General features: G+C 43.8%; 1 protein-coding gene and 1 non-coding gene across 6 annotated transcripts in view; one reads left to right on the forward strand and one right to left on the reverse strand.

Moving 5' to 3' along the window:
• ABCC4 (ATP binding cassette subfamily C member 4 (PEL blood group)) overlaps positions 1 to 15,038 on the forward strand; it is a 189,924-nt gene that overhangs the window by 106,621 nt on the left and 68,265 nt on the right. The gene's annotated exons all lie outside the window — the stretch shown is intronic.
• TRNAF-AAA (transfer RNA phenylalanine (anticodon AAA)) lies at positions 3,097 to 3,170 on the reverse strand. Its single transcript has one exon. It is a non-coding gene; the product is annotated as a tRNA-Phe (tRNA).

Here is a 15,038-nt window from a genome sequence, read left to right on the forward strand (position 1 = left end):
ACTTCCTCTTGCTCAAAATGGGGTTGAAACAACCTGCGATGAAAATGAGATTCCCAGTTCTCATAAACTGTAGATGATATTTTTAATGCAGTTAAAGGCTAACACATACGACAGAACAGATACAATTCTACTATGCATATAGCCAAAATAGTGTTAATGAACTAACCATTTAAATTCCACAACTTACTGGCTGGTATGATGCATTCGGGTAGATGCAAAAATGCTTCTCTGTGGGTGGAGAGAGCTTAGTGAAGACAAAGAGCACTTACTCCATTAACCTGCCTGCCAGGTAGCTGTGTTGGTTGGGCAGGGAGCACCTACCTGTCCGAAGTCTTGGCATGCACCCTCAGTTATGTCCGAGAACCCTTTCTCTCTGAAATTCAGTGATTCTATCTTCCTGCAGAACTTGCTAAAAACAACTTGATGTAAAAGAAAACCAAAAATAGATGGTAAGGACTTCAGAGGATTTTTATGATAGTCGTTTCCATACACTGTCTAATGTTTCAGAGATGAGCTGTATGACAGAGGTTTCGTCTGTTGGCAGCTACAATCTAGTTCCCTATCAAATTGAGCATCAGCCCGAAGTATGATTTGGACTCTTGCCCTTTATCTTGTCATTTCAGAGCAACATCATAAATTTATTTGACATTTTAAAACTTGTTACAGTACCGACACTTCCATTGTCTCATTTCATCTGTAATAGCAACAGAGTAACAAGAAGTCTGCTGCCATCTCCTCTGGCTGCAGACCTTGTGCACAGCAGACCCGTGTCCTTCTCTGCCGTCTCGTCCAACGCTCTTGTTACTGTCCCCGTCGGTTTTTATGTGGGAACCACAGAGATATGATGCCTGTAATTGAAAATTAAAGAACCAGGTTGCCCCAAATCATTCATCAGCACACAGATTACACCCATGAACATCAAGGAAGCATCTCCACGTGCCAGTGTGCTGGGGATTTTGCGCAAGGTAGAGACTGTATTCTGTATTCTCCCTGAGCGTTTTCTAAAGATAAGTCACCCTTTCTCATGTGTTACAGTATTTTACACAATAACGGCTGTTTTTTAGGTCAGGGTGAAATTATGTTTAGCATAGGATTTCCTATGACATGAGGACATCATCGTAATCACAAGTAGTTTCAGAAATTCGCCCGACCTCAACACTCCACCTAAAACCTGTGTTTCAGTGTGCGTGTGTGTGACAGCTGGTGACGTGTATCTGGGTATGTATGTGTGTATGTGTGTTGATACATAAACTGTAATTTGAGTTACAAGTATAAGAGTGAGAAATATTTTAATTCTTTGGTCTTCACTGTCCCCATTCTGTTTATCCAGTTTTTACATGAGCTTCTTTAATCAATTTTCACAGGGACTTGGCATTTGAAAAGGAATTAGTCCTAGAATGGGGGTGGGACATGGGTCTTTTTCATCTGTAGGAAAGATTACTGGTTCTGAAAACGAGATGATCACCTTAGCCTGTTGTTATGTCCCTACATTTTTGAGACATTTTCACTGATGCCTTGTTATGACTTTTTAACAAGGTATGTTTGTCAAACAACAGTGTATAAGTGGAATGTGTACGACATTGATTTGATATGTTTATACTGCAGTAGGATCGCTGTTGTAATGTCAGCCAACACCTATCACACCACATAATTATTCTCATGGTAGGAGTGATGAAGATCTAGTCTGTTACCAAATTTAATATTTGTAATATTGTTTTGTTGTCTATAACCACTGTACTGTGCATTAGGTCTCCAGGAGTTATTTGTCTGCCAGTTGCAAATATAGACATTTAAACAACATCTCTTATTCTCTCGCTGCCCCTGTCCCTCCTGCCCCTGGTAACTTCCACTTTACTCTCTGGTTTTATGAGTTTATTAATTTTTTAAGATTCTACGTATAAGTGCTATTATACAGTATTTATCTTTCTTTATCTGACTTATCTCTCTTAGCATAATGTCTTCAAGGTCCATCCATGTTGTTGCAAGTGGCAGAATTTACTTTTTTCTCATGGCTGAATAGTATTTTACTGTGTGTGTGAGAGAGAGACAGAGCCATGCATACCACATCTTTTTTCACTCACCTGTTGATAGGCATTTAGGTTGCTTCCATATCCCGGTTATTGTCAATAACGCTGCACTAAATATGGCAGTGCAGCTGTCTTCTATATACCCTGTTCCATTTCTGTTGTGACTTTGAAAATAAAGTTTTTAAATTTTATAATTGATCATAAGTTTGCAAGTTCTTAGCTCTAAAATTTGTTATTCTAAATTGTAATGGGAGGGATCATGGTATCATAGTGAGGTCTTATTTGTCATTCAAGCCCTTAGGAGTGAAAACAACGTAATACTTGTTATGAGCCTTTTTTTTTTTTAATACATAACTTAAAGTGGGAGGAGAAGTTAGTGGGAAAGGGAGTTTATTCTCAAATCCTTTCAGAATAGAAATACTGTTAAGCATTCTGAGATGTCTTTAAACATTTGCATAAAGACAGAGTTATCTTTATGTAGGCAATTTTGTAAATGTAGTTAATGTTTAATAGGGCTTGTATTGGACTTTTAAATGGAGAATAATATGGTTAGAGGACTTAATAATTGGAATTGACAGAATGAAGATCTGAGAAGGTTACTATTGGGCGAATCACAGCAAAATGACTTCGTATGTTAGAAGAATCCCATTCAGTTCTGCTGTAGATCTCAAGACAGAAGGGGGCTATAGAAGAACGGGTCAATTCCCCTGTTGGTGTAGTTCAGATAAATCGTGTTACTAACGTCTGGTGACTCAGCTCTAAACTCGGCAGGGGCTTAGAGCTTATGAGAACGGTAGCCTGGAGCCTTAGATGCATCAATCCAGATGAATTCCCACTTAAAAACACCTTTTTTCCTTTCTTACTCATTCAGGCTTTGAAAGAAGGTTTGCTTTTCTGTTCTTCCTGCCCAATTGGCGTGCCATGGGGGCCCAGGCGCCGTGGGGCGCCTCCCCCCGCCCCCCACTTTTGGATCTCCTGCCCCTCACAAGTTTCCGGTGATGGAAAGACAAAGAGATTCTTCCATTGTCTGTTTTACTGTTTATTTCTTTTCTTTTTCTTTTTTCTTAAATGAAGGAAGTGAGGATTGAACTCAGGACCTCATGCATTTTAAGCATGCAGCTCTACCACTGAGCTATTTCCTTCTCCCCCTGCCCCAGCTGTGTGGTATAGAAATAAAAAAAAATTTGGAAATTTGCAGGAAAATAGTATCTAGAAAAATCTTACAATTTAGTCTCTACAAGGCTCAGTGTTTTATAGTGACACAGTTTTATTTTTGCTCATTCATCTTATCATGTTTGGGAAAGGCTCCAATCCCAATTTTAGCCATCATTTTGTTCTCTGTTGTAAACTTTTTTTGTAACATGTAATAAGGTTGCAGCATACCTTGTAACATAATTTAACAATTTTTAATGCAATTTATAACATGTGATAAGTTTTTTGTAATAAGTTTGTAACTGGATGTATCACTATTTCCCACGTCCTGGGAAAACCTGTGTACAGTGTGCTTTGTATTTTGATGGTCTTAAATAGAAATTTGGAAAATTGGGTTCCTGAGCAAGGCTTCCCATTTGCTTTTGGGGCCCCAGATAGTTGGATCACATTCTCCTTTGTTGGGCTGAAGTAACTCAGTGCTATGGTCTCCATCCCCACACTTAACTTCTGTGGTTCTTTTGAAATAATTGGCTGAAACACATTAAGGTTTGCTTGTCAAAAATGTCGCTAATCTCCCCCCACCCCGTGTAATATTCACTTTAGTGAGGGAGGTTGTCTGTGGCGCTTCCTGTTCCCAGAATCTCTCCTGTGTTTTGTCTCCTTACGTTATACTTTGGACTTTTGGGCCTTTTTGTTTCCTTTGCTGAGACTGAGGCCACCCACCTGGCAAAAATGGCCGGGTGATCAAGACTGAGTCTGGACAAGACGGGAAAAAAATGATACCCAGGTGCAAAGTGAATTGACCTAAAAATCTGAGGATAAGGAGTAATGTGTTTTGATCTGAGAAAAGAAAACAGTGTTGGACTCTACTCCACGCCCGTTTTGATGACTTTTCACAGCATTTGAAGGCGCAGCCCATTCAGCCTTGAACCTTTTCTTGGCCTTCACGTTGTAACCTCCTGGCACTTTAAAGCTCTCTTACTCCTTTCTGATGAAAATATTAGCCATTCCGGATTTGTGACTAGTGAGTCCACTCAGCTCTGAGTAAAGCTTTCGGCGATGGGCAACACGGACTTTAAATCTGAGGCCTGTGAGCCCCTGACTGCCCGAGAGGCTGGGATCCTGCAGTGAACTGACTTCATTACAAGCCCGCACAGGCCTTATTTAATGCAACCAAGTTTGGAATGCTGGTAAGGAACACAGTTAAGGTCTTGGTCTGAGAGGACTTTGATGTCCTGCAGAAGCCTGATTTCCCCCTAATATGCATGAACCGCATGTGCGGTGTAGCTCTCAGGAGATGAATATTTGTTCGTGTAGGATACAACTGCAGACATACCCTGAGAGTGGTGGGAAGGTTGGGCAGGATATGCCTTTGGAGGAAAAAGAAGAACTAGTGTGCAAGGCTTTGCCAGGCAAATCCATAAATACCAGGCCAAGAGTACTCCTGCAAACGCGTCAGTTCGGGTTTTACCAGGAATGATGGACAGGCACTTGCAGGTTCTGCCAATAGAGAATTTCCTTCAAAGTTTAGCTACATGTCTTCTGTACAGATTTCAAACCCTCCTCAAGCCCCTTTCCCCTTACACAGACATTTCTACTCTCTTCTTAGTTCCTAGAGTTTTGTGTGGAAGAATGCGCGAGAGGCCATTATTCTGTGGTTGTCTTCTTAACTTTCCCAGAAGGAATGCACATTGAGTCCCAGGGCCGGTACCCTGTGCAGTCCTTGGTAGCCTGGATTGCTGAGAAGGCTTGCTGTTCATGTTGTTTACTTGTGCAAGGAGAAAGGTTTCAGTTCCACATCAGGTTTTCACACCCCTGCACATTCCTGGGGCAGCCTGTAGCTTGTCATCAGACCATCTTTGTTGCCTCTCGTCTAGAGTCATGGAGGATCCGTGGACTGCCTGCCCTCCCCTCCAAGGGAGACAGGAGAAGGGACACACCCCCTCCCCACAGCTGAGGAAACGATGGGCCTGTGGGTGCATCCCTTATGCGGGGTGGTGGGGGGATGGTGGGCGCACACTGGGCTGGGGGTGATGTGGGAGATTTTGAGTGGGTGTGACTTCATGGTGAGGAGAGCCTTTGGAAGAAGGAGAGGCTGAGGCAAGGCTGGTGAAGTAGGACCATTCCTGATGGAGGGAGGGGGGATATTTGAGGCAGCACAGAATCCGGTCAGGTGGTGGACTGTAGAACATACCAGAATGAGCGCTGGAGCGGACCATCTTTTCCGTCTGGGTTGCTGCCGGCTTCAGGCCAGGGGACGCTGTGCAGTCTCGGGAGCACTTGTTGATGAAGGTGTGACCGCCACTCAGATATTTGGCACCGAAATCTCTTCCTACTGGAACAGCTGCTGAGATGGGGAGTGGTACAGGATCGATCTGAGCGGAGACGCAGTATCTGATAACAACACTGGGATCCTTAGATACCTTGAAGCTGCAAAGAACAGAATTAGAATGAAGAGCAGGATGAAATCTTTTCTTTGTTAGGTTTAAACGATTTCCATAGGTGCTTCCTGCCTTGAGGCGTAGGCGGACTGGAACCATATACGGGTGCATGCTGTTTCTAACCGCTTAGGTCCACACTGGGTGTGGGTGGTGTAGTGTGGGTGCCCAGACAAGGGTGGGCTTGGAACTGGGGATGTCCCACCACCCCCCAGCTGGCCCTCCTGCTTTTGTCACAGGGCCATGTCTCTGAGTTGAGGTGGAACATTCCTGTGCATTTGAATTTGACCAGTGACTACCCCCACCCCCTTTTAAATTGATGCCGACCTTTGGTGCCCTCTTTCATCGCTCCCTTGGGAGGTCAGTGCCAGTCTGCCTCAGCATTGGCCTCCATTCTTATCATGAGGTTCCCATAATGACTTTTCTAAACAGAGCAAAAAACAAACAAACAAACAAACAAAAAAAACCACAACAGTTTCTAAACACATTCACTTATTCTTTCATCCATCTGGTGAGAAATACTTATCAAACCCTTAGCAGGAGGGCTCTCATCCAAACCTGTGTGTGTTCTGCTGGACAGTGCATCTGTAACCATCGCAGTGTGGCTGTGATCGGCCATGTGAAAGGAGAGGCCCAGAGCGCTGTCTCTACTTTCAGGGTGACTTAAGCATACTTGGGGAGGGGCTGCTGTGGTGGAACCGACCAGAGAATGAGTTGGGTTATCCAGGAGGTGGGAATGGCTGGTTGCGGTGACCCTGACCTGGAAACCAGGGAATCCAGGCCGCTTGACCCGAGTGGTGGGAGTGTGGGCAGGAGCGGTGGGGGCCCGGCCAGGCGGGGGTGGGCTGTGCAGGGCACGGGAACGGTTTTCATCTCCATCCCTAGAGCAGCAGGATCTCCGTGGTGGGACGCCTCATCCCACACCTATCTGTGCGTCCCAAAGTCCCATCTCCTCGGGAACCTCATAATGGGGTAGATTGGGATTTTGAGGGGGTTTTCTTTTTTAAATCTTGAAAGTATTTCAACAAGTTTTGTATCTGAGTCCTAGTTCACACTTAGCCACATGGCTTATGGCCATTTGATTCTTCAGTTTTAATTTAATTGTATCGGGTGTAACCGAGGCAAATTCTGTCCTTATGACCGTTCAAAGCGACTCACAGGGAGAAAGCAAGCAACGTATTTTTGTGAACCTTAAACGCAGAAAATTATTGTATAATGAGTTAGAGTCTGTAAAATCTGTGCACACAATTTGAAACTCAGGACAGAGTGTTGCCTGGATTTATTTTTGTAGTTCTAAATAATGACTGATATTTCATAGGTACTCAGCTGTTGCTAGTTATATAAAAAGTGAATTGCAGTCACATCTCGGTTCTGGAAGAGCATGGAGGTTGCCTCTTTGTCGGGGGCAGTTACAGAACACCAGCCGCTCCCCCTTCCCTGTGGCTTACGGGTGTGAGCTTTCCAAAAGTGTATCAGAAGATTTATCATAAGGAAAACATAGGTCATTTTTCCATAAAAATAAAAATGCTATTCAGTGGGCATGTTTCCTCTTCCACCCCCAACCCTCCTTCTCTGGGAAAAAAAAAAAAACAGAAACTGGTGCTTAATCAGGGTTCCAGATGTTTGTATGTATTTATTTATTTCGATATTTATAGTGTTTTCTGTCAGGCAGTTTGCCTCCCTGGGTGCATTCCAGAAATTTTAGAAACATACATGGCAAAGCCACGAAGATCAAAGAGCCGTGTCCCAGGAATGCTTTGCAGCACTAGGCCTGTCCCTGGAATGCTTTATATGACAGGAACCAAGCAGGAGCTCTCAATGTCCACGTCACGTGCTGAGCAGTGTTCCCCGTGGGGACCAGGCACCTGGTGAGGAACCCATCCCTGTGGGGGCGCTTCCTCTGCCCAGTGAGGGGCGTTCACCTGAAACCCTCCTGCAGGCCAGGGACTTCTGTGAGCTCACTGGGACATCTCCGGGCTCCTGTATCTCCTACATTTTATGGTTGATGTTTCTGTTATTTCTTCTTTGAAAAAAAAAAGGATTAATTATTTTTCCAACCTTCTTGAATATTAGTAGTTCTGCCACATAGACTTTTAAAGACTGCCCATTAGAAGTGTGAGTTTCATTTTCTATGTTACTTTAAAAATATGTAATAGCTACCTTCTAAATGGAAAACAGGAAGCCTTTTTCGTAGTAACTGATTACTGCCGCTGTGACCAACACCTCTGAACAAGGCAGCGCCCTCAGAAGTTGAGGAGGGAAGAGAATCAGCCAGAGTCAGGAGATGTGGAAGTTGCTTCCCTTCTGAGTCAGAAAGGCCCAGACACAACTGGCCATCCTGATAAGTTCTTCCCTGAATGTTTTAAGGATTGTGGACTTATAGGCTCATCCATCATTGTTATTCAAGTGATCAGCAGATGTTCTCTTGCCTCTGCTCCTTAACCCCAGATCTCCTCTGGTTGGGAGTCAGGAGGGAGGTGGGGGAGGACAGGGCAGGGAGGTGTGTGAAAAGAAAGCATCTCAGTACCTTGGTTCCTGTCCTGAATGATGCATGCAGTGTTCTCCACAGAGAACACCACGTCAGGTATAATCTTTACCCTGCTTTCCTTCACCCTGGCCAACTCTAGGTGTCACCTGTCCGGAAGTCCGCAATGCTTTCGTGCACTAACCCAGGAACCTTTTTGCAGCAACCCAGGAACCTTTTTGCAGCAGCAGCTCAGCTGGTGTTAACCAGCTAAGGTGCTGGCAGGTTGGACAACCTTTGTCCTGGACCCTTCCCATGCCTCTTTACAATTTAAGGTGCTTGATTCTCCACCCACCTTTTTCCCCAGCATGTTTACCCCTTCTTAAGTGAGAGAGCTGAAAGGAGTTGCTCTCAAGCTTGGGGAAGTTATTGCAAAGGGCTGTGGAATTCTCCATCTCCTCCAGGATGGCCTAGTTGGAGAGGAACCTTTCTCCTTCATCTCCTTTGAGAATTCCAGCCTTGCCACCAGTGACTTCAAGGATATAACTTGACATAGGCTCCCATTGTCACCAATTCATGCAAGAAATACCATCAGAAATGCTGCTCCCTGCCCAAACCATGGTTACCCAACTTTTTTTGGTTTCCTTTTAATTTGAGACCTCCTTTCCTGCCCCAACAGACACCTCCGCCTTGGCCCTGACACACTGCACATTTCTAACCTAAGTTACCAGGAGTAGGTGGGTGTGACAGTTTGGATGGATTCTGAGAGGAGGATCAGCTTGAATCTTTCCTTCTACTCTATTCTTTTAAAAAAATTTTTTTTAGGTTATGGTAAAATACATGTACCATAAAATGTACCATCTTAATGATTTTTAAGTTCAGTGGCATTAGTTACATTCACATTGTTGTGCAGCCATCACTACCATCCAATCTTCAGAATTTTTTCATCTTCCTAGATTGAAACTCCTAGATTGAAACTTTGACGCCACTAAATAATAATTCCCCATGCCTGGCTTCCTGCCAGCGCCCACTCTACCTTCTGTCTCTGTGAATTTGAGTACTATTCTCAGTATTCTAGGTTCCTACTTATAGAAAGTGGAATCATACAGTTTTTGTCCTTTTATGACTGGGGCTTACTTCACACAGCAGAACACCATTCCTCAGCGTTCACCCGCATTGCGGCGTGTCAGAGTTACCTTCCTTTAGGCTGAATAATACTCCGCTGCGTACATATATACACCACATTTCTGTTTTCTATTCAGTCATCGATGGACACTCGGGGTTGCTTCTGCTTTTGGAGGTGGTGAATAATGCTGCTGTAAACATGGGTATATATGGATCTCTTTCACAAACCTGCTTTCAGCTCTTCCGAGTGTAGACCAAGAAGTAGAAATACTGGATCATATGATATAATTCTATGTTTCTTTTTCTTTTTCTTTTTTTTTTTGAAATTTTTTTTTAAGGAACAGCCATACTGCTTCCATAGCCCCTGCACCATTTTACATTCTCACCTACCTACAGTGTTTGGGGTTCCAGTTTCTCCACATCCTTGCCAGCATGTGTTTTCTAATTCATGTGTTTGTTTTTGATAGGAGTTATCTTAATGGGTGTGAGGTGGTCAAATTCTTTATTTCCTAGTAAATCCTAGGAGGTGGCTTTGGGCGCCACTCCTCCGTGGCAGCAAGGACTAGGTCTCCTGGAAGAACTGAGAACACTTCCCTGAAGACAGGATGCCTGTGTGGGTCTTGCCCTTGGAGTGCACGTTTCTTTGTTGCTGGTCTCCTTCCGTCGCCTTTTGCTTGGCATGCTTCCTCTTTTTTCAATCCTACACTTGAAAACGAGATCAAATGCAAACTCTGTTTAGCTTTATTTACAGTTTCTTCAGTCCTTTCCTGGCTTCCTTTTGACAGGCTTGGCAGAAGAAGTCTCTTTAAAGTTGTAAGTTAATGTAGATGGCAAGCCCCCCACCTGAATTTTGTTACATGCTGGCAGTTTAGGTAAGTGGATGTTAATGATCTCAGCACCTTTCTGCCCAATGCCAGTGTGCTGGTTTGTGAGAGTCTACAAAAATGATCATATTTAGTCAGTTTGTGGACTAGAAGAAGAAGAAGAATGGCATCTATTTTTATTTGTATTTATAGGGGAAGCCAGAAGTGCCATCTGGCAGTTCACGAGGCTAAATACACATGAATGAAGAAAGATAAGAAACCCTAAGATGTTTTGTGGGCACAGGGGAGAAGAGAGGGTCCAGATCGGTAACTGTCAGCTGTGTGGGAGACACATTCTCCACTTCGACCTGATGGTTTCTTTTTTCACTTTCCCCTCGCCGTTTCCTTTAAGAATGTAGTCCTAGTTTTAATGACTTTATTGATTTGACGATTGGGTTACAATGTACTTTACTTACTGCTGAAACATTTCTCTCCTGTCAGCACTTAATGTGAATAAATCTACTTTTTGGCACCACTTTGATAGACTGTAGAACTGCTTATATTTGCAGGAAATTTTTTTTTTACTGTGGTCTTTATGTACAGATGCAGTGTGACTTCTTCTCGCCTTTCAAAATCATCATATGTCATAGTTTAGCTGAGAAACAGACACATGCAGGGCTGTTAGCATTGTAGAGTGTCAGAGCAGCGTTAAACAAAAGGTGGGTTTTATGGCTGAGGCACCACAAAAATAGATTTAGTATTTATAATTAAAGTCATTTTCTCCCCTCTTGCTACTGTGTTAGTACGTTGCAGTTTTGGATTCATAGTTCATATATTTTTTTGAAATAATAAATATGCTGTATATACCACATACACTTATGATCTGCATATGAATTTAATATTTTGTATCCAATGAGACCCAGTTAGAATGAATCTTTATTTCGTATCACCGAGTTTATAAGCAGAATCGAAATGTATTTTGCTAATCATTTGTCCATGAAGTTTCTCAACGTTTTCATGAAAAACCATGTCACATATATTTAGCTTTGATCGATTATACGAAGTTCAACTTGGTAGGGGGAGATCATTTACCATCCTTCAAATAATTTTTTATGAAACATGACTTCCCCTTCTAAAAATATTACGTAGTGTAAGTATTTTGTTATTAAATAAAAAGAAACATTGTAAACCGAGTACACTTCAATAAAAAAATAAAATTTTAAAGTTCATAAAATAAATTTGAAAAGATATATAATTTTATTTACACTAAAATTTTTATTCGTAAACGCATGATAAAAGAAGTATTGCGGCAGCATTCAATAAAGCCAGACCACGATCCCCTCTCCGAAGGGAGGCGAGTAGAATCTTCAGCAGCACCTGTATTTAAAGCATGATAAAGCCCATTTTCAGCCAAGTCTCAGGTCTCCAATTCGTATTAGAATCAACAATGAAGGGCAGAAATCATGTATCTTACAAGCGGCGGCAGTCGTGAAACTGAAAGCGTGTACAGGCAAGAAACAGCTCAGACAGAGTGGTGGCGTTTTTCTGGATACTTTTTCCTTGAAAGAAATGAACTTGCAGGAATGCAATAGAGTCCTTCTTGGAAACGTCCTGCAAACGTGAGCAGTCTTTGGGAACTATCAGCTGACTTACAGTGGCCCTCTGGGTTCTCCTGGGGCGCTGTGTTCTGAGGGGACGAGTCATGGTGCGGCAAAGCACAAAGGTTGAACCAGTTTTTGCTGGACAGATAGTCCTGTCGGTCAAGGATTTTTCGGGTGGGGAACCACCTGCCGTGGGAGAAATGGCCGGAGCTTGCCTTTCCTTGGGGTGGAAGGTTGTCTTTTCCCTGCTCCGTGTGAATAAACATTTTAAGCTGGTGGGGTCAACTGTTGAACTCTTTTCATTTGGGAAGAAAAGAGTGGCTATTAAGAACCTGACCAGGGAGGACTGGCACATCCCTGCGTGCCTGGGAGCCTTCGGAGCGGCTCAGGGCATCCTGAATCATGCAAATTGAGCTGCCTGCTAAGTGAGGAAGGAAGGAATATCACACACAGGAGTTTGATGTCTTTTTATGAGAGAACAAAAGAGTTTCGATTCTTTTCACTTGGAGTTCAGCCTGGCCATTATGTGGCAGAGGAGGCTTAATGAATCATTGTTTAACTACCAATCCCGCCAGGTATTTGGCCATTAAATGGCCTCGTGTATAGAGTTCTTCTCTGACAGGCTCTTATGTGGCTGTGATTAATTGGCATTGAATTGTTATTTAATTACGTCCACAGAAATCTAAGAACAGTTTGTGTTCTGATTAAGTTATTTGATGTAGAAACACGCCCGGCGCTGGGGGAAGTCAGCTCTGTCCGGTACCTGCCTGAACTGCTGACAGGCCAACCTGAGCTCTCGGACCATCTAAGTATCAAAACCCACAGAGACTGGGATTTTAGTTTTTTTTTTTTTTTTTTTTTAAATATACTAAAGTACTTGGGGAACTCAGGTGGACTGTATAAGTCTGTAAATGTTTCCTTTTATGTTGAAATTCTTTTCAAGGTATTTATTGGCCCATGTTAAACATTTTCTGCAAGTATATTTGGCTTCCTCGGTTCATCCTGTGTTCCCGTGTGTGACAGATGTCCACCAGCTGGACACACTGACAGTGAAGAGTCAAGGGACAGACAGGACTGGGTGCAGGTTCTGGTTTGGGTGTCACCAATCTCTGAGAATGGAGCAGTGGGAGAGGGGAGGAGATGGCCCCTGGGGGATAGAGTTCCAAATACAAGGGGAGTCATTGCTTGTAGAGAATGAGCCAGGTAGCAGGAATGAACAGATTGAAAGAAAAATAATTACGTCCCAGAAACCAGCAGAGAGGAATATTTCAAAACAAAACAAAACAAAAACAAAAAGGTCATTAGAGTTGTGAGCTGTGCCAGAAAAAGTCAAGAAGAATGAGGTTGGAGGGAAAGTTGGCTGTTGGTTTCAGAAAGTCGAGGACAGGGAGTGACAAAGACAGAAGCTGCCTGGAAGGGATGTGTGGGGTATTTGAATGGGTCCTGATTCCGTGTGAGGAAGTGACAATGGTTTGGCTAAGAAGTAATGTGTCTTCTTATCCTTTATGACTGACAAGACAAGGGGGACGGTATAGCTCAGTGGTAGAGTGCATGCTTATCATGCACAAGGTCCTGGGTTCAATCCTAGTAAAAGAAAACCTAATAACCACCTCCCACCCGCCCCCTACCAAAAAAACAAAACAGAAACAACCAAACTGATGAGACATGTAGAATTGTCCCTCTTAGAGCAGTATTTCCAGTTCTTACAGTTTATATCTGAATTTTGTAAGAAGCAATACAGTGGTGGATACAGTAATACAGTGGCTTTTTTCATGGTGGTGTTCTTTTCTGGGCTCTTTTCCCCAACAGAGGTCCATGCACTTAACACAGCCCAGCCAGATTTGTGAAACATCCGTTGGCAGTTCCCAGATACTAAAATGATGCGCTGGAGATAAACTGCTGAGCAGATTTGGGTGTGGGTTGTTCTGTCTCCCGCTCATCTTCAGTCACTTTACATAGGGCGGCTTGTGGGAAGGACCATTGTCTTCAAGTCTGGTCACGTTCTCACCCCAGATGTTTGGCTGTCCTATTTCTTAGCACTGTGTGCACTTGTGTGTGCACTGGAGATGGGCGGGGCTGATTGCGCTCGCTGAATGGTGACTTCCTGATCCTTGCCTTTGTGGAAGTGTGAATTCTCTGCTCAGATCATCCCTTTATTAACAGGTGTTGCTGCAGCCCTCTCTGAGGGAACACGTTCCCCAGGCAAGACCGCTCCATGTTCTAACCCCCCACCCCCCCAGTGCTCGTTCTGAGAGATACGAGAGAGATGTTTCACCTTGGAGGGCAGGCTGTGTGCACTGGGTCAGGAAAAAAGTCCTTCTCGGGGACAGAGTGGTGCACTCCTGGCAGGAGGTCTCAGCTGGTAGGTGGTGTTCTGAACTCTCCAAATCGGCAGTTCTTCCCTGGCCCTCATCCCTCTGGGGCCACCCCACAGTGGGCACGCTCTGTGGCTTTCATCACCCCCGCGGTGTTGCAGAGGCACTGAGAGATTTCTCTGTATTGCTGACCACTGGTCTGTCCATAACTGATCTTACAAGAGCCATGAGCCTGCATGCCAGCCTGTGCCACAGATCCAGGGATAAAGGAAGTAGCCTGGTTTAGTTTGCCTACTTTTCCCCCAATGCTTAGGAATAGCGATTCCTTCCTGTGTCAAAGCATTGATGGTGGCTGCCCCAGAGTGGTTTCCTGGGGCAGTTTGTGAGGTTGTATCCACTCCTTCAAGGTCAGTCCTTTCCCATCACAATGGGTGACGCCGATGGCCCTGGATCACAGGACAGGCGAAGGCCTGGCATGAGGTGGCTCTCAAGCCCCTGGACTTTCCCACTCATTTATGCTTTTGTTAGACCATCCGTCCTCATTCATTCTTTCAGTCATTTGTTTGCTTGTTTATCTATTCACTCAACATTCAATAACTTACGTAATTTAATTTTGAGGTGGCGTTATCTTAAATACTTTATGATTAGCCAAGAGAGAATTCCTGTAACTCCTTGAACTCTTTTAATATTCAAAGTTCTCAGCCTCCAGTGGAGCTGACATTAGCCAATCAGAAGGGGCCCAGGCTGGTTTGGCCATCACTGTTCATACCAGCTTAACACCAGCCCTGCCTGGGATTTTTATTGGCTCACCCTTATTAGAAGCTATTCAATGATGTGTCCAGTGAAGTAATTACTTGGCATAGATGTGTTAACATAAATTTTCTTTGTCTCTGTAACACTGGATGCAAAGTCCCAGCTTGGCTACTTCACAAGTAACTCAAGTTTCCTTGAGTTAATTTCTTCCTGGCTCTTAGCCTCAGTTGCCTCTCCTGTACAATGGGGACAACATCTCACTTATGATGTGCACGCAGTGTGTGGCACATCCTCACGGCTCATAAGGTGGTGGTGGTGGTCTAGAAACCAAGCATGAGTGAAGCAGAAGGACCACAGGAC

The sequence above is a fragment of the Camelus dromedarius genome, chromosome 13, assembly GCF_036321535.1.
Source record: "Camelus dromedarius isolate mCamDro1 chromosome 13, mCamDro1.pat, whole genome shotgun sequence".
In the NCBI taxonomy this organism is placed as follows: domain Eukaryota; kingdom Metazoa; phylum Chordata; class Mammalia; order Artiodactyla; family Camelidae; genus Camelus; species Camelus dromedarius.